This window comes from Furipterus horrens, unplaced genomic scaffold, assembly GCF_987537825.1.
Source record: "Furipterus horrens unplaced genomic scaffold, mFurHor1.1.pri manual_scaffold_8, whole genome shotgun sequence".
Taxonomy (NCBI): domain Eukaryota; kingdom Metazoa; phylum Chordata; class Mammalia; order Chiroptera; family Furipteridae; genus Furipterus; species Furipterus horrens.
This window is the reverse complement of record NW_028327178.1, coordinates 98,948,630-98,969,282: the sequence shown is the minus strand read 5'-3', so window position 1 is coordinate 98,969,282 and position 20,653 is coordinate 98,948,630. Positions and strand designations below refer to the sequence as shown.

At 42.9% G+C, this 20,653-nt stretch overlaps 1 pseudogene; it reads right to left on the bottom strand.

Annotated features, from left to right (window-relative positions):
• Positions 1–12,590: 12,590 nt before the first annotated feature.
• LOC150003586 (peptidyl-prolyl cis-trans isomerase A pseudogene) lies at positions 12,591–13,298 on the bottom strand (annotated as a pseudogene).
• Between the last annotated feature and the right edge of the window lie 7,355 nt (positions 13,299–20,653).

The window sequence follows — 20,653 nt, the reverse complement described above, 5'->3', positions numbered from 1 at the left end:
GCACGTACTCTCCCGCCTCTCTCCGTGCTGGAGCCCTCGACTGGAAGGTGACTTGCGGGTCCGCCGCCCGCGAGGTTTTGAGGAAGCGCTGTTCTACTCACTTACAGAACTCTCTCCACCCATCTTTGTAAGCGTAGTATTCCGTCGTTCAGACGCGGACTGGTCTTCTAACTTGTACCTTCTAAAAACCTTCCTCTGCGTGATCTCTTCGGGACTGGCGCTAGGGAGGCAGGCTAGGAAAGTCCCCAGTTTTCATTGGTTTTCGAGGTTGTCATAATAGGTCTCCGTGGTCTTGGATTGGTTCCTTAAAACGAGGCTGCGTTTTTCCTGCACGGATTGGCTCCCGCTCTGTTGGGTGGGGAACGCGGTCATTTTACGGAATCCAAGGTTTAAGCTCCGAGGTTGACTCCTTGGGCATCGCGAGCCGAGCTCACGTCTTGCTGGCTTGTTTCTCGCGCCTTGTTCACAGCCATCATCAGCCTTCACCGCCTACCGGACTTCCCCTAACACTCTGTTAGGTCTTTATTGACGCGCTGGCAGATGGAGTCACCTGTAGGTTGCTGAGTACAGGCCAATCCAACGCTCGCCCTAGATGTTCATAAAGGGAACACGGCCAAGGCCTTTGGCCCAAGAAAGTTGAGCAAGACCTGGCTGTTCTACAGAGTTGCGCACTTTTTCTTTCCCATATGCCATCCCTTCTCCCATCGGTTTGGAAGGCACCTTATGTGGCAGAAATAACGCATTTTTCAGTTTATCACTAGCAATGCCTTTTAAAATTGGAGAACTAGATGAAAATTCCAACAGGGTAAGTGGAAGTGGAGAGTCAAAGACCCTGAGCAGTATTCTGAAATTTAAGTGCAAGAACGGAGACTAGAGAGAGGGAAAAAACCAAGAGAGCATGGCGTCTCAAGCTAAGAGCGGAAAGGGTACTGCTGACGTAATAAATACTGGCTGTTTAGGTATTTCCGTATATGCCAGCTCTTCTAGAGCAGTACAGTCTTGATATTCAGGTTCTGGTTGAAAGGAGCAGTTTTTGTCCCCCATGGGACATTTGACAAAGTCGGCGGGTGTGTGGGTTTTCGTGACTGCGCTAGGGCAAATGTTAAAATTAGAGAAAGTACGTAGGTATATCTTTTTGTAAAAAATAAAATCGTGGAACATGATAGGGAAAGGAGAATTCCACAATGTGATAACATTTTTTTTTCACTCATCAAATTGTCAATATTTTGAAATTTGGTAAAACCCATTATGGGCTAGAGGTGAAGCAGAAAGATATAGTATTGGTGGGACTGAAAGTTCTATTTGTCTTTCTCTGTCTGACTTCTTTCACTTAGCATGATTCCCTCAAGGTCCATCCATGTTGTTGCAAAGGGCAGGATCTTTTATGTAACGTTCCATTGTACATACACTCCACATTAAAAAACCCATTCATCCATTGATGGACACATAGGTTGTTTCCATGTCTTGACTGTTGTGAATGATGCTGCAATGAACATAGGAGTGCAGATCTGCCTTTGAAATAGTGATTTCATTTCCTTCGGATATGTATCCAGAAGTGGGGTTGTTGCATTATATGGTACTAAAGTTGTATTTTTAATTTCTTGAGGAACCTCCTTACTGGTTTTCATAGCTGCACCAATTTACATTCCCACCAACAATGCACAAGGGCTCCCTTTTCTCCACCACCTCACCAACATTTCTTGTCTTTTTCTTCTTGATAATAGCCATTCTAACAAGTGTAAGGTGATATTGTAACCATCATTTTTAAAATAGCATCCTTTCTGCACTCTATCTCTTACTCTGTTTTATTTTTTTGATGGAATGTTCATTACCTGACATATTTACTCACTGTCTTCCCCTGCCCCCACTCGGTAGTAAGCTTCATTAGAACAGGGATGTCTGGCTGGTCACTGTGATGTCCTCAGCACTTAGGAATGTGTCCAGCACAGCCAGTGCTCTGTGAAAGCACCTTTCGGGTCATTGTTCAGGGCATGTGAGATGAGGCTCTCCATTCAGTGTGAATCAGTGTGCATCAGTGTGCTGAAGGGCATATCAGGATGTACTGGTGGGTTGGAATCTTCCTCCTGGTTTGTGCCTACCCACTCCTGCTGCACACACCCTTGGAGTGCTCAGAGGAATACAAGAATGCTCAATGCAGATCCCACATATCCTCTACCAAGTCTTATCTAGACAGAGAATATTGGTGTGAGTATGGAGCCACTGGAATTCTCATATATTGGCAGCAGGAATGTAAACTGTCTACTAAAGAAGAAGCTGCTAGTGTCTACCCCCATGACCTAGCAATTCCACACACAACAGAAATGTGCATACCTTCTCCATAAGGAATGTACTAGAAGTTCATAGCAGTGTTATGTGTAGTAGCCAACAAACTGGAAACCACTTGGTTGCACCCCCACAGGAGAATGGACAGATCGACTGGTTTATTCACTTCACACTACTACACAGCAATGAGAACGAACCACAATGATCCACAGCAAAATCAATGGAGCTCGCCAACATAACTAAGCAAGACCCAAAGGAGTCTGTACTGTATGATTGCTTGTATGTAAACCTGAAAAACAAGCAAAACTAATCTACGGTGTGAGACGTCAGGATGGGGGAGTGTGGGCAGTGATTAAGAAAGGGGCTTCTGGGGTTCAGGTTGTATTTTGTTTCCTTGTTTCCAGAGCACAGTTTTATTTTAGCTGGGTGCCTGTGAAAGGAAGACAGGTGCTGCCTGGAGGGGCCAAAGCATCCTCAGGCCCCAGAGGTGGGGCGTCACGGCAGAGCTTCAGGAGAAAGTGGAGTTCATGAGAACCTGAGAGCCCGGAAGAGCAAGAACGGGCATCTGTTCAGGCCAGGACGGTGTCCGTATTTTGTTTCTTGGGCTATGCTTGTTTCACAGATGTGCTCTGTCTGAAAATGCATTGAGCTGTACATTCATGATTTGTCTGCTTTGCTATGTGTATGTTGTACTTGGATGGAAAAAAAGGTTTTAAGGGTAATAAATCTTTCAAAAACTTGTAACTTACTTGATCTTGAGTCCTCTGGGTCGTGATGGGGACTAAAGCTTTACTGAGGACTTGATTCATAGTCTGCCTATGAATGTTAATTTGTCTGAATCAATTAATTTTTTTTTTTGGTGGTGGTTTTTTCCCAGTTAGGTTTCTGTAGGCTAAAAAGTGCTTCTTGGTGCCTAAGATGTGGCTCGGTTGCCACCTGGTGGCTCTCGGTGTGGTTACAGCCATGTGTCAGTGAGGCGCAAAGACAGATTACCTTTGAAGGTCCCTGAATCCAAATTTTTGAATTGCCAAGCCCTTCTTCACCCATAGGTTATCTGGCCCTTCCTTGAACACCTTCCCTGATGGAGAGTTCACTGCCTAACCGGGTGGCCAAGTCCATTCTTAGACAGCTCTCACTGGGAGTAAATTCTTTAAAGAAAGTAAAAAAATTACAACCTTGTATTGTCTACCCACTGGTCCTGGTTCTACACCTAAGGCTGTTAAAATAACTGCCTGTGTCCCACAAATGGGTCTTGAGTGTAGGGGGCTTTGGGGTTCTCCACCTTCCCAGCAGTGTGCCACGTCATCTGTGCCTCTGAGCCTCGTTCCTCATCTGTAAAATGGACACAGTAATAGGACGAAGTAACTGAGGAGTAACAAAGGTGGTGGTGCATCTTCAGTGCCTGGGGTGGTGTCAGCAGACCTTTTCTGTAAAGGGCTGGGCAGTGAATGCTTTGGCTTTGTGTCTCCGAGGTCTTTGCCCTTGTAGTGCTAAGCCCCCAGGGCTTATATACAAAGGTTATAACAATAGGCGCCAACCCCTGGGTGAGAGCCTGAGCAGAGTGGGGAGGGGGATTTGATTTCTTCCTTAGAGGGAAGAAAGTGTTTCTCACGTATCCTTGTGTCCTCCTTTGGCCTCAGCACGGGGCCTGGCTCATAGGTGTTCAGGAGAAGTTAACTGAAGGAGGAGAACCTGTGACACAGGAAGAGAATGGCCTTTGCAGTCAAACAGACCTGGGTCCAAGTGGACATATTCTCTATGTGACTTGTGTTAAAGAAAAACTTGTTAAAAAATGGTCAGGCAGACTGCTCAGCAGACTGTTGAGAAAGGTGTGGAGACCACTGCAGTCGGGCAGAGAGATTGAGCTCAACTTTGAATACAACAAGGGAAAGTAATAATTTATAGACAAAAAGCAGGGTGGGGGTGTCAGTGGATGAAAAATTAGACATGACTTGGGAGACGGTGGAGGATGAGGCACCAAATCAGATATTGAGGGTGATCAGATATTGAGGGTCTTCTGGCTAAACCAGCTTAGCAGAGCAGGATGCTTGCTAAAATTGTGTCTATCAGCAGAGTTGAACACAGAAGCCAAAGTCATGGCCTGGCTGGAAAGAGAGTTCAGAGGAGCCTGACCACAGTTGGTCAAGGAGAGACTCTGTCACCTAAGCTAAGACACTTCTCAGTGCCTCTTTACCTGTAAAATGGGCATCGTAGTAATACCTGCTGCATAAAGTTCTTGCAGGTGTTACTGGAGATCATGGGGAAAAGTGTGGATGCTGAAAAAGAATTGTTTTTCTATAAAGTGTGCAAAGGAGTCTCCACCTTCCCTGGTTTTTAACTCCATGGCCTTCAACCCTTAGTCCCTCTGCACCGAGGGCCGTTTCTTGTCTCCTCCAGCCTTTGCTGCACCCCCCTAGCCTGAGGTGGGTGGCACCAGGGGAGAGGAGTGGTTGCAGAGAGGGTGAGGGGAGAGCCATGCTTCCTGTTCTGAATTCAGGGCCAGGCTGGCAGTAACAGCAGACAATCAGTTTTTTCCCCAAGGGCTCAGTGTCGGTTGCAAAGAATTAATGGCCAGGAAAGGTGTCTGCCAGTGATTTCTCAGCTCAAGATGCGGACATAACAGAAACACAGCCGAGCACATTTCAAATCCAAGCCTTCGAGCGATGGCTGACAATTACCCCCCTATCGACTTCCCTCCCAAGAGTGCTGGAGCCACGGGTCTCTCCTTCCAGGGCATGCTCAGACTTCTGAGTGTGTGAGGGAAGGAAGGTCACATGTGTATCTTGGGTTGGTTACCCTAGAAGCAGTACCTGAGACAAGGGTTTTGGGTCTATGGAGTGCGTTTGGGAGGTGATCCTAGGAAATGCCACTAGGAGGGTCAGGACAGGAGATGAGGAAGGGGCGGAGCTTAGAGGTGTATTATCAAGTCAGTTGCAGCTTGCTCTCACCTGCAGGTGAGGGAGCTGGGGTATTCATGCACTGCTCCCGTGGATCACTGGTTGAGGGCTGCCCCAGAGGTGTTACTTACCCAGCAGGTCCAGCCTATCTCACTCGGTGGCCTAGAGCGTCCTCAGGCAGGAAGTGCAGGTCCTGTCGGCTGGCGTGCCCTGAAATAGTTGGGCCTCAGGGATTCGATCCAGCCACTCCAGAGTCCACCACCCTGGTTCAGGCACTTAATGTCTGCGATCTCATTTAACCTCTGCATGTATCCAAGACTGAATTTTAGTTAACTTCCTCTCCCCACAGCTCCTCCTCAGCGCTGGGACTGTGGGTAGATGAGGGAAGCCCCCGTGCCAGGTGCTGCATTTAAAGGGGCACTGAAAACCACAGCAGTCAGATAATATTTTCATGTGACATTTGAAAAAAAGAAGTGGATGCAAAAGATTCATGATGAATCAAATAGTGGAATTTTAAATCAAGTCAGGATCAATAACAGTGCTGAGCTGAGCCATACTGAAGCCTGAGGCAAAAGGAAAAATCGGTAATACTGATCTTGTTCATGGGTTTTTTTTTTCCTTGGGGCATCCATTTTTACTTAAAAACTATCATTGCATTAAAACATCCTTTATCGCGACTACCGAGTTTTTTGGGCACACACATAATTTGTACCCCACGCGTCTCACCTCAGCCTTGGCCTCTTCCCTCCCCTCACCCAGCTTCCCCCACGTTGGTGTGGATGTGCTCAGTCCACTCAGCTGCTCAAGCCAGAACCTGATAGGCCAGCTGCTGCAGTTAAGAAACTCTCTCTCTTCCTCCCCTCCCAAGGCCAGGTTTTAAGACTGGTCCCTAGATAGACTTGGAGCCAGACTGTGACCTCTTTATGGCAGATGGTCTCTGCACTCCTCTTAAGGTAATAAAAGTCCTGATTGAGCGGGGAGGGGGTTGGTGAGGTGAAGGGACACAGAGCATCGCGACTCACCGGGATGCAAAACAGGTGGATCTATTGGGTAGTTTCAAACACATCCCTCTATGCAGTCACATGGGTCCAAGTTCCCGATGCCTTTGCTCACCTCCTGGGCATTCACACTTTCTGGAGCGTTCCAGCAAGTTCTCCCATTTATCTTGACCTCTCCACGTCAGGGCCATATTTGTCCGGGGCCCACGGATGGTTCCTCTGCTCACTTATTTAAGTTCTGAGTGGATAAAGAAGCTCTTCGAATTACTCGCGGTGAAATCCAAGCTTCAGGGAGGAAAGGGGAGATCTGGATTCCAATCCTGGACCTGTCTGGGTCTAAAGTCCCTGAGTGGAAAATGCGGAAAAGAATACCCCTCACACGGGCTGTTGGAAGGATTAAACAAATAATGGGTATATGCGAAGCTTCACAAGCAGCAGGCTCCGCCTGCATGCCCACTCAGAGTCTGTTTCCTCCCCTCCGCCTCCACCTTCCTGCTTCCTCAGCCTCCTGCCATCTCTGCCCTCTGAGCGGAGCCCCCCTGTTTCAGAACTAAGGGCTTCTGTACACAGAGCTTGGTACCGAGTTTGTTAACCTGTTCAGCAAAGCCAGCCCAGCTCTCGGACACGAGCCCATCCCGCTGCTGTTGAACGGTGCAGCGATTCAGCATACGTGGGCCGCAGCTGCCCCGATGACTAATTATTAATGCCACTTTCTCAGCCGAGAGCCAGGTGAGTTGGTTCCCCAGTGCTGTGATTGACCTTGGAGCTGAAGAGTTCCCCAATAACCATTTGATTGTTTGATTGTCACCATTATTGTGTATACACACTCGCACTCCCACACACTAACATGTGTTTTGGGTCCTGGGTTGTGGCACCCGGGAATCTTGGGTCAGCAGAGGTGTTGGGTTAAGGCAGGTGGGTAGGGGAGCAAGAGAGTCCAGAAATTCATCTTGGTAGCTACAGTCCCTCCCCAACCCTCCAGGTTTACTTGTCCAGCCTCATTGCCTCTGTGTCACACCTGTTTTGAGCGTGGGCACACAAGATTGTGGGACAGTCCTGCAAAGCCCAGTGTGGAATGGCCCCAGCCATTCTCTTTACCCTTAGGTCCTGAATTTGCCCGCCCCTTGTCCTCTGTGCTCCAGTGACAGTGCCCTGCTTTAGATCACTAGAGCACATCCTCTTTCCCTCCTCAGAGCCTCATCACCTGCCTGTCTCCGCGGCTGCTCCTTCTCCCCTCTCCTCCCAGGGCTGGCTTCTCATCCTTCAGCCTCACGTGTCACCTCTTCAGGGAGGTCTCCCCTGACCTCCGTGTCTAAAGAAAGTCCCCCTAAAATTATTTATCATAGCCCCTCACTTGCTTCCTTCACAGCATCTATTTTAATTACTTTAACCCATTTTTAAATTTGCTTTTTTGTCCCCTCCACCAGACTCTACTATCCGTGAGGGCAAGAGCCATTTTGTTTAGTTCCCTATGCTATCCCCAGCACCTAGAGTAGTACTGGCACGGCGGCGGCAGCCGTCCGTCTCGAGAGACGATGGTGTAGCTTCTCAAGAGTCTATCTGCACCACCGAGAATGGCTGTGCAGTCCGACTCGGGAGTGACATGGTATCTGTCTCCTCCCGTGTTGAATCGACATCTTGTGATGACGCTGAAGCTACAGAGCCTGGGCAGGGTAATATGGAGGGTCTGCTGTTGCCCATGCAGCAGACCCCCCCTCTCTTCGCAGCTGAAGGGTCCAAGGGAAAGACGGAGTCGATACAGCTTGGGTTCAGGTGCGCCGCAGGAGTTGCCGGTGTTGACTACAACGTCAAACCGCCTTAGGGACTCCGGCTCCGGATTTTCTGTCGGGGTTTACTCCCTTAGCCTTTCCCCTGAAGAGGTATGCCGCAAGGCAGCGGAGGTTTTTTGGAGTCAGAGTTTTCCTTCTCTGATGTACCCTGACTGGAAGATCGAACCAGCGACACTTAGCTCGCAGGCCGACCCTCAATCCACTGAGCTAAACCAGCCAGGGCAAATACTGGCACGTAGTAGGTGCTTAATAAACATTCATGGAGGAACGACCCTCACTTCCACTCTTCAATTTACTATCTTACATGAATTTGCAGGCAGCCCAATGGGCCACCTGGATGACCCACCTTGAGAATCATTTCTGGGGCCAAATCTCCTTCTCTTCAGAAGCAGCTGGGGTTGGATCCTCCCACATGTGATGCCTGAGTCTCCATGAGACACTCATTGCCCAGACTCCCCCCAGCAGGCTGCTTTCCTTCTAGTAACCTACATCTGGTGAGGGGAGGTCAAGGACTGGAACTAGTCTTCCCTGAGAACTCACTACACAATAGCTCTATGAACTTGGCAAATTAATCTCTGGTTTCCTCATCTGTAAAATTGCCTAACAGTAATACAGGATCTCTCAATGTCACCACTGTTGACATTTGGGGGTGGAAAACTCTTTGTTGGGTGGTGTGTGTGTCCTGTAAATTGTAGGATGGTTAGCAGCACCTACTCATTAGATAGATGCCTGCAGCAAACCCCCTTATGCAGTCAAGAATGTCTTCAGGCAATGCGAAGTGTCCCCAGGGGTAAAATCCCTTCCCCTCTCCCCCCATTGAGAACCATCTAATAATACCTGCTTTATGCTAGCATCATTGGTAGATTAAATGATATAAGTCATGTTAAGTACTTATTCATATGCTTGGCACATTAGGGATTTATTATATGTATTTAAAATTTATTGTTGTTATTATTGACATCATTATACTGAAAGCCACAGAGTTTTAGGCAAGAGAGGTGCACACAAGGGCAAGCAGACCCAGGAAACTCCTCTTGTGCTAATGGTGTGCTGGAGCCATCTTGTTCCTGCTTCCGATCACTGGTTGTTAAAATTTTCAAGAAATTTGAAAACCAGTTGTTAAACATCGCCACCCTTGAAATGGGCAATGAGAGTATTTACAGCGTGGAAATCAGCAAATGCTGCACAGCAGAGCTTTATGTTGGGGGAGCTAACATAGTGCTTCTTTATTAACGCATCAAATGACAAGGTCTTGTGGTGGGTCTAATAGCTACTGACATGTTGAAATAGTGATGAACATAAATGACACTTTGAGAGAATAGCAACAGTTGTAATAGGATATGAAAATATCAGTGATTTCTCTTAGTGATAAATTCCCAGGTACTGGTTTGTTGCTTACATTCAGATTTAAAGGAAATGCTAAATTCCAGTTAGGAGAAAATAAAGATGTAATTTTTTTTTTCCCATTCACAGACCCCCTGAATTCTATCCACGGATCTCACTTAAGAACTTCTGCTTAGCGGTTAAGTGTAAATGCACCTGGACCTGAGCCACATTCCCAAGCCTGCCAATTACTTAGCTGGGCAAGTCATAATTTTCTCAGTCTCTAAATGGGACACGGGTTGTGGAACTTGAATAGAAGGATGTAGCTAATGTGCTTTAAGAGGGGCCTGGCACTCAGTAGTGTGTGTGTGTGTATGTGTGTGTGTGTGTGTGTGAGACTGTATCATGTATCCCACACCTCCAGCTGTCTGCAGAGATCTCTGAATTTGAGCAGCAGAGGTAGTGACAGTTCTCACCCCAGATGGCGCTCCTGGCTCATCTTTATTTTTAGTTTCTGCCTGGATGAAGAATTTGCGATGTGTATGCCGGGCAGAACAAATATAATTATGACTCACTTTTCACAAATTGTGTAGTGGATCTCACATACTTCCGTGCTTGATTTTCCACCTATTTCAAACTGTTACAAAAATGATTTTCCCCTCTTCCTTTGGGACTTTGGGACACGTATCCCAGTGGGGGGTGGGCATTGTGTTCCCCCTCCTTCCCTTCTCAGCACAGTGATGGAAGGATCACACCATCTCCCTTCCTCAGCCTGGAAGCTTCATTATTCCTCACACAGGACCATTTTTCCAGCTCATTAGGACCTGAAGCTAAGATAAAGGAGGGCAGAGCCATTAGGTAGCAATTTATATGTAAATGTGGAAGTTACCAAAGAAAGAGAGTGGAGCTTTTTTGGGGAAGCATTCAGATTGGGCCCCTTCTGGAAAGCATTAGCATCCAGAGCCCTGAATACATACCCAGCCCTGAATACACACACTACCCTCTGCCAGGCTCAGGGTACCTTGCCTTGTCTTCACCCAGGAGGAGACGGAGGCCAAGGCCATACATTAAGTGCCCTGCAGGGCCAGCACTTAAAGCCAAAGTTGGACCCCAAAGTCAGAGTGTGGCCACTTAATGGGGCATCTCTAAGGGGAGGTGGCCCCTCACACCAGCCCACAGCCTTACACTCTCCCTTCTTACTGATGTTTTTTTTTTAGCCTATTCAGGCTCATCTTTCGGCTTGGGAGCTCGGTGGTGAAGGGGAAATGTATATTGTACACTCAATTAGTCAGATTTAATTCAGGGAGCAAAACCTCCCTGAAGCTAAAGAAAAGTGGGCTTCGCCTCCACTGCAGGCTGTTCTGCTTGTGGTCAGTAGCCTTCAACCAGCCCAATCCCTAACTTCTTGAGAATCACAAAGGGATGGATGAGTGATGGAGGTCAGGCTGTCACCCTAGGGACAAACAGCTTCCATGCTCTTCTTCAGCCACCTGGAGAGTAGTTTTCTGACGATATCACTTGCATCAAGTGTTCCAGTTCTTCAGTGTATGCCATGTACTAGCTCGGCACCCTAGACCTTGGGCCCGGCCCATAACAATATTCTGCCCTCCAGTATCAAGGGGTGGGGGGGATGTGTGTTAGGGAAGGCTGAGCATATCCTTAAACCAATTATGTCATGATTAAGAGTTTGATCTTGGTCTTAACAGCAATGGGGAACCCTTGAAGAGTTTTAGGCAAAACAATGTAGTCAGATTTGTGTTTTAGGAAGATCTCACTGGCTTCTATGGGGAATGAATGGGAAGCAGTAGATAGAAAGATGCCTTAACTAAGACTACTTGAGATTATTACGAAAAAACTACTGTGAACATTTGTGTACAAATCTTTCCATAAACATGCGCTTTCCTTTCTCTGGGGTAAATACCTAGGAGTGGGATTGCTGGTCACAGGGTAGGGGTATATTTAGCTTTATAAGGATCTTTCAGGATCTTTTTCTAAAGCGATTGCATCATTTCACACTCTTCTAAAAAATGTGTGAGTTCCAGTCACACTACATTCTTAACAAGTTGGAGGTGTTGGTCTTTAAATGTGGCCATTTTGGTAACTATATAAAGGTATCTCATTGTGGTTTTAATCTCCTGTTCCCTGATGACTGATGATGTTGAACATTCTTTTTTTCCTGTGCACATGGGCCACTTATATATTTTGTCTTGTGAAGTGTTTCTTAAAATCATTTACCATTTTTAAGTAAGTTTTTAAAAAATTAATGAGTTGTAGGAGTTAAAAAAGAAACAAAACTCTGAATAATGGCTATTTGTCAAATATATGTTTTCTGCATTTTTCCCCCCAGTGACATATTCATTTTCCTAAAGGTGTCTTCTGATGAGTAGACATTTTACATTTTGATAGCTCTAGTTTATACATTTTTAATTATCATTGTTTATATGATTATTCTTTTATGATTTTAAATGGTTATTGTCTAAGAAACCTGTCAAAGAAGCCTACTTTCTAAGTTGAGAAGAAAGTCATCTACATTTTCTTCTAGAAGTTTTATAGTTTAAGCTTCTATGTTTAGGTCCATGATCCTATCTTGATTTAACTTTTGTCCATGGGGAGAGAAGGTAAGGGTTGAGGGTCACTGTATTTCCATATTGGCTATCCAGTTGTTCCAGAACTATTTGTTGGAAACATTTCCTTTCTTTATTGGATTGCTTTGGTATCTTTTCATCAAAACTAAAATAACCTTATAGATGAGAATGTATTTCTGGGCACTCTATTCTGTCTGTCCTATACCAGTGCCTTAATTGCTATAGCTTCATAGGAAGTCTTTTATTTTATTTTTTTTTATTTTAGAGAGAGGGGATGGGAGGAAGAAAGAGGGAGAGAAACATTGATGTGGGACACTTGATTGGCTGCCTTCCGTAAGGGCCCTGATTGGGCACTGAACCTGCACCCCAGGCATATGCTCTCATCAAGAATTGAATTGGTGACCCTGGCTGCTGTGGCTCAGTGGATTGAGCATTGGTCTGCGAGCCAAGTATTGCCGGTTCGATTCCCAGTCAGGGCATATTACTAGGTTGCATGTCAGATCCCCAGTTGGGGACACAAGTGAGAGGCAACCACACGGTGATGTTTCTCTCCCTCTCTTTCTCCTTTCCCCCGTCTCTAAAAATAAAATAAACAAATAAATAAATTATAAAAAAAAAAAGAATTGAATTGGTGATCTTTTGGTTTGTGGGATGCTAACCAACTAACTGAGCCACATCAGTCAGGGCTTCATAGGAAGTTTTTTTTTCTTTTTTTTGACAATTGTTGTTTAGTTCTTATTTCATAATCATAAACTTAACTCTGCAATCCAGCTAGACTTGGAAGGGGTAAGGAAAATATGGAACCCAATGAACTGCGGTGAGAGCACGAAGATTACAGAACATTCCAAGCAGAGAGGGGTGAAGGGGTGCTCTCCTGAGCTACAGAAGGAATGGTCGGGTGGTTAAGATAAAACCCACGTCAAATGTATTAGAGTTGTCCACAGTAAGTAATGGTAATCTTCTTGCTGCTCTTGCCGTTCCCGGACCCATAGCGCTCCACAGCTGTCACAACACCGTGCCGTCTTTCACCTGGCCGAAGACCACATGCTTGCCATCCAGCCACTCGGTCTTGGCCGTGCAGATGAAGAACTGGGAACCGTTTGTGTTGGGTCCAGCATTCACTGTGGACCAGATGCCAGGACCTGTGTGCTTCAGGATGAAATTCTCATCATCGAATTTCTCCCCGTAGATGGACTTGCCACCTGTGCCATGGTGACGTGTGAAGTCCCCACCCTGGCACATAAACCCCGGGATAATTCTGTGAAAGCAGGAAGCTTTAGAACCAAATCCTTTCTCCCCGGTGCTCAGAACACGAAAGTTTTCTGCCCTCTTTGGGACTTTTTCTGCAAACAGCTCGAAGGAGACGTGGCCCAAGGGCTTGCCGTTGGCAGCGATGTTGAAGAACACGGTGGGGTTGACCATGGCTGGATGCAGGAATATCTGGGGTGGCGGTGGTGGCGGTGGTGACGGCGTCTGCCCATGGGAAGTCTTTATGTCAGGTCGTGTTAGTCCTCCAAATGTGTCCTTTTTCAATGTTACTATGGATATTGCTAGGTCCTTTGTATTTCTATATAAATTTTATAATCAGTTTGTCAAATTCTACAAGATGGACTAACTACTTGGATTATGGTTGGGATTTCATTAAATATATAGATAATTGACATTTTAAAAACATTTACGATTTCCGATCAGACAGGGCTCACCTCTTCGCACAACTGCATCAAAGTTATAACTAAAATATAGAACAATCATCACTCAGAACCATCAGAAATCAAGTAGAATGGAAGCCTGACAACTATGGAATTAAAGAAACCACATCCATCCAGACTGGTAGGAGAGGCTCAGACATGGAACAGTCTGGCCTCTCACCCACATTTGGTGGGTGCAAATTTGGGAGGGACATCTCGGGAGTGAGGAGTCCCAGCCCCACACCAGGCCCCCCCGCCCAGCTTAAGGTACCAGTGCCAAGAGGATAAGTCCCTACAACTTTTGGCTACAAAAACCAGTGGGGATTGAGTCAGTGGAAGAAAGTGCTGGAACTGCAAGCAGTTCCTCTTAAAGAACCCACACATGGACTTACCTACTCAGACTCACTCCCTCTCAACTCCAGCACCTGGTAGCAGCTTGAAAGGCACCAGTGGTACACAGGGAGGAACTGAACTGTCTGGCATTAGTCAAGCAGAGGCCATAGTCTCTTTTCTGAATCTGCCCCCAACAAAGCTGGCAAGCTGGTGCCATATCTGAGACTCCATCAACCTGGCTAACACTGTTTGACCTGCCTTGGAGATCCCCAGAGACTCTGCCCCACCCAACTTATGGGCCCACCCAAGCTGCTTTTCCATATGAATGACTGGCCTTAGCTTCACAACTTTCTAAATCCTCTCAAATAAGCAACAGCTGGCCTCAGTGAGCCCCAGGCACTAGCAGCAGCCGGCCTAGATTCACACCTTGAATTCACCTGGGAGTTTCCAAACCCAGCACAAGTAGCAGCCATCTCAGATTGCTTTATAGCTCAGGCAGGGTGGCCCAGGGCAAAACACAGGTGGGGGCCAACTTTGCTCTGTACCACCCGGGAAAATCCAGAGCCTGTGCACCCATTGGGCAGCCACAGACCACATTAGCCTCTGCAACAACTTCAAGAGATCATAGGGATGCCAGGAGGAGAAGAGAAAGAGCAAGAAATTGGAAGTCTATTTGAAAAAATAATGAAAGAAAACTTCCCTAATTTGGTGAAGGAAATAGACATGCAAGTTCAGGAAGCACGGAGAATCTGAAACAAGATGGATTCAAAGAGGCCCACTCCAAGACACACCATAATTAAAATGCTAAATGATAAAGATAAAGAGAGAATCTGAAAAACAGCAAGAGAAAGGAAGTTAGTTACCTACAGGGCAGTACCCATGAGACTGTCAGCTGATTTCGCAAAAGAAACTTTGCAGGCTAGAAGGGATTGGCAAGAAATATTCAAAGTCATAAAAGGTAGGGATCCACAGCCAAGATTGCTCTACCCAGCAAAGATATCATTTAGAATAGAAGGGCAGATAAAGTGCTTCCCAGACAAGGAAAAATTAAAGCAGTTATCATCACCAAACCATTATTATATGAAATGTTAAAGGGGATTATTTAAGAAAAAGAAGCTCAAAACTATGAACAGTAAAATGGCAAATAATACAAATCAATCAACAATTGAATCTAAAAAACAAACTAAGCAAACAAGAAGAACAAAGGCAGAATCATGAATACAGAGAGCGTTTTGATTACTGCTGGATGGGAGGGGGTGTGGGGGGAATGGGTGAAGAGGTGAGGGGATTAAGAAGCATAGATAGGTAGTCACAGAATAGCCATGGGGGTGTAAAGTACAGTATAGGAAATGGAGTAGCCAAAGAACTTACATGCATGACCCATGAACATCAACAGTGGTAGGGGGACTGCCTGAGGGAGGGGGGTTGCTGGGTGGAGCGGGACAAAGGGGGAAAAAAGTTAGGACAACTGTGATAGCATAATCAATAAAGTAAAATTTAAAAAGTAAAAAAATAAAAACATTTAGTATTCCAGCTGGTACATTTGGTAGATCTTTACATGTATTTAGATCTTTAATTTATCTCAGTAATATTCCGTGGTTTTTCATGTAGAAGACTTTTTTTTTTTAAGGTTTTATTTACTTTTAGAGAGAGGGGAAGGGAGGACGAGAGGGCGAGAAACGTCAGTGTGCAAGAGTCGAATGGATCCATTGCCTCTCACAGGCTCCCAACTGGGGACCCAGACCCCTACCCAGGCCTGACTGGGAAACCAGCCACCTTTAGGTTCACAGGACACCGCTCAATCCACTGAGCCACAGCAGCCAGGGCTAGAAGTTTTGAACATAGAGGTAATGTCTTTTGTTAAATTCATTCCTATTTTATGTTTTTTGACAATACAGTAAATAAATTGCTTTTCTAATTTTACTTTCCAATTTTTCACTGTATAATATAAAAATACAGTTGTTTTTGTATATATTGTTCTTGCATCTCCAAGTTTGTTCATTTACTTACTAGTTCTCATAGATGTTTTATAGATTCTTTAGGATTTTCTATATAAACATCATTCATCTGTGAATAAGGAGAGTTTTACTTCTTCCTTATCAACCTGGATGTCTTTTACTTCACGGGCTAGGGCCTCTGGCCTAGTGTTCATTATAAGTGGTGAAAATGGACATCCTTGCTTTACTCCCAATTTAGAGGTGAAAGCATTCAATATTTAACTATTAAGTATAATATTAACTAGTTTTATGAAGATGATGTTGATTAGATTGAAGTTGCCTTTTAATTCTGGTATGATGAAGTAGTGTTTTTTTTCTTAGTGAATGGCTGTTAGATTTTTAATAAATAATTTTCCTGCCCCTATTTATTATTTTAAAATTTCATTTATTAGAAAGAGAGAGAGAGAGAGACATCGATTTGTTGTTCTACTTATTTACATATTCATTGGTTGATTCCTCTGCGTGCCCTGAACCAGGGATTAAGCTGCAACCTTGGCTTATCAGGACAACGCTCTAACCAGCTGAGCTACCCAGCTAGGGCCTGCCTCTATTTAAATAAGTCTTTGATTTTTCTTTTTAGCCTATTAATTTTGGCTTTGTGTAAGGTAAACCAGGCATGGAGTCCTGGGGTGCACCTAATTTGGTCTTGATGCATTTCGCTTTTTGTATGTTGTTGTATTCTACTTGCTCAGATTTTGTGAAGGATTGTTACGTCTATGTTCATAGAGGATTTTGGTCTGGAACTATTTTGTGTGTGATTTCTTTGTCAGGTTTGTTACTAGGGTTATGTTGTTTTCACAAAATGAGTTGGAAGGTGTTCTCTTTCCCATTTTTTGAGTTTTCGTAGGATAGGCGTTAATCCTCTTTAATAAAATTCTCTGGCAAAACCACATGAAGTTTTCTTTGTGCTAAGATTTTTTGTGTGGGAACGTTTTAAATTATGGATTCAATTTCTTGTTAGATGTATGGCTATGTAGATTTATTTTTTATCAATTTTGGTAAGTTGTAGTTTTCAACTTGTCTGTTTTTCTAGGTTGTATAAATCATTTTAGCATAAAGTTATTATAATATTCTGTTATTCTTTTAATATCTGTAGAATTTGTAACTGTCTCCTCTTTTATTTCTGATATTGGTAACTTGTGTTCTTTATCTTCTTTTCTTGGGCAGTCAAGCGTGGGATTTGTTAATTTTGTTAATCTTTGCAGAAAACAAGCTTTTGGCTTTGTTATATTTCCTCTATTGTTTGTTTTCATTTAGATGATTTCTGCTCTTCTAAAAAAGTATCTTATTTCTACTAACGTTGAGTGTGCTTTGCTCTTCTTTTTTAAGCTTCTTGAGGTGGAAACTTAGGTCATTTATTTTACATCTATTTTATTTTTTAATATAAATATTTAAATTATGAAGTTCCTTCTAAGCATTGTTTTAACTGAATCCCATAAAACTGTATATATTGTACTTCCATTATTCATATAAAATGGTTAAAAAATTCCCTTTTGATTTCTTCATTGACCCAATAATTAATTATAAAGTTTTCGCCTAATATCCAAATAGTATGTTTTTTCTGCATATCTAATAGCTAATGATTTTAAATTTAATTCTACTGTGGTCAGAAAACATACTCTGTATTACTTTAATTTTATTGAGATTTATTTTATGGCCCGGGATATGGTCTATTTGTTGAATGCATATGAGAATTTGAAAAAAATGTGGATTCTATTACTGTTGGGTATAGTGGTGCTCTATAAATATAAATTAGATCAAGGTGGTTTATGGCATTGTCCACAACTTTTACATTTTTAATGATTAAAAAAAATCTAGTTCTAGCAATCTCTGAGAGAGGAGTGTTAGCTTTTGTCATTTTTTATCCATGAATTTTAAGCCCTACCATTAGGTGGAATTATAATTTTTATGTCTTCTTGATGAAAATGAACCATTTTACCATTATGAAATGTTCCTTTTTATTTTTTCTAATGTTCTGTCTTGAGGTCTTCTTTATTTGAAATAACATAGCCCTCATTCCAGCTGCCTTATACCCTAATTTTGTTGTGTGATATATCTTTTCTCATCCATTTTCTTTCACTTATTGTATTGTTATATTTAAAGTGCATCTTGTAGTCAGAAGATAGCATTTCTTCTTCTGTTTTTGTTTATTTAAAAAATCCATTCTGAAATTCTCTGCCTTTTAGTTGGAGTGTTTATTTCATTTACAGATGCTGTAATTATGGATATTATTTAATATTAGGTCTACCATTTTATTATTTGTCCATCATATATATATTTTTTCCCTGATCCTCCCTTCTGCTTTCTTTTGGGTTAATTTTTAGAACTTTAATTAATTTAATTGGCTTTTAGCTATACTTCTTTGCACTTTTCAAAGTGATTGCTTAGTAATTACACTATTCACTCTTAAATTTTCTTATATTCTACTAAGATTTAATATTTTATCACTTCACACAACATTTAAGAGCCTCACACCCTTATCATGTATATTCCATTTACGTATTTTATAAGTCCTGCAATAGAATGTCATAACTTTTACTCTAGTCAGATGCAGTCTTCTTGGAAATTAAGATAATTTTAATATTTTATATTAATTTACATATTTAACATTTTCAGGGATTATCATTCCTTCTTGAAGAGTTCCCATCTACATCATTCTCTTTCCCTTGATGACCTTCATTTAGTGTTCCTGGTAGAGCAGGTCTGCCGGCAATGAGTTCTCTTAGTTTTCACCAATTTGAAAATGTTCTTATTTCACCTTTATTTGGTGGACAGGCCTTGAGGAGAACTCCCAATGATCCCCACCTCTGGTGTTCATGCCTTTAAATAAACCTCTGTGACTTGCTTCTAACCAGTAGAATATGGCAAAGTGGTGGGATTATGTCACATGATAAAAGACTGTGTCTTGATAGCTCACTCTTGAGTTCTTTCACTTGCTGACTTTGGGCAAGCAACACACCCTAAAGTAATTGGACCCCACAGGGCAAGAAGTTGCAGGCAGTGTTGAAGATGGCCTCACCATTATACACTCAGAGAAATGAATTTTTCCACAAACCTGAGTGAGCTTGTGAGAGGAGGATTCATTGTTAGCTGAGTTTTCATGTGAGAACTGAGCCCTGGCCAACACCTTGATTGCAGCCTTGTAGAGGCCCAGGTAAGCCATCCTCTAATTTCTGATCCACAGGAACTGTGAGATAATAGATGTGTTTATTTATTTTTAAGATTTTATTTATTTATTTTTAGAGAGAGGGGAAGGGAGGAAGAGAAACATCCATGTCTGAAAGAAACATCAATCGGTTGCCTCACACAGCTCCAACTGGGGACCTGGCTTGCAACCAAGGCATGTGCCCTGACCAGGAATTGAACCTCTGAACTTCTAGTTTGTGGGACAACATCCAACCTACTGAGCCACACCAGTCAGGGCCATAGATTTTTTTTTTTTTTAAGTCACTAAGTTTGTAGTAATTTCTTATGCAGCAATATGTTTATTTTTGAAGTATATTTTAGTGGCTTTGGACTTCTGCATTGACATTTATTCTTTTATCAGTCTAAAGATGTTATTCTATTGTCTTTTGCCTTTCATTATTTCTAATGTGATGTCAGAAGTCATTCAAATTATTGTTCCGCCATATGCAATATGTAATTTTTCTCTGGCTGCTTTCACATATATACTTTTAAAGATTTTATTTATGTATTTTTAGGGAGGGGGAAGAAGAGCGGGAGAGAAGCATCAATGTGTGGTTGTTGCTTGTGCGCTGCTAACTGGGGACCTGGCCCACAACCCAGGCATGTGCCCTGACTGGGAATCAAATTGGCGACCCTTTGGTTCTCAGGCCAATGCTCAATCCACTGAGCCACACCAACCACAGCCATATATATATATTTTTAAATCTTTGGTTTTCAGGAGATTGGTATGTCTATTGGTGGTTTTCTTTGTATTTTTTCCTTCTTGGGATTGGTTGAGCTACTTGAAATTTTAAATTTATATCTTCCACCAAAGAGGAAAATTTGGCCATTATTTCTTCAAAAAACATTTTTTGGTCCCATTCCCTTCTGGGACTCCACGTATACATATGCTAAACCTTTTCATATTGCTTCACAGATCACTGATTCTTTTAAAATTTTTTTAGTCTTTTTCTTTCCAATTGGATAACTTCATTTTATTGACCATTCTGTCAACAGCCTCTTGTTAAATCCACCCAGTCAACTTTTAAAGAAAATTCCAGATACTTTATATTTTTAGTTCTAGAATGTTCATTTATGTAGTTTTAACTTATTTGTTGAAATTTTCTATCTGTTCATTTTTTGAAGCATATTTTCATTTAAGTCCTTAAACATGGTTATAATATTGGGCTCATCAAAAATATGATTTGTTTTTTTTGTAAGATGGCTCTAGTAGTACCTAGTTGTCTTTAACTTCATTCAAAACAATTTTGTTAGATTGATTTGTGACAGCTGTCGTATCAGTGTACATTAAAAAAAGCGTATCAAAATCGGTGAATTTTTGTGTAGCCATTTTAATATTGAAGATGGAAGAATATATAAAACATTTTTGGCATATTATGTTTTATTATTTTGAGAAAGGTAAAAACACAACTGAAATGCAAAAGAAAAATTTGTGCAGTATATGGAGAAGGTGCTGTGACTAGATAGAATGTCTCTGAAGTGGTTTGTGTAGTTTTGTGCTGGAAATTTCTTGCTGGATGATGCTCCATGGTTGGTTAGACCAGTTGAAGTTGATAGTGATCAAATCGAGACA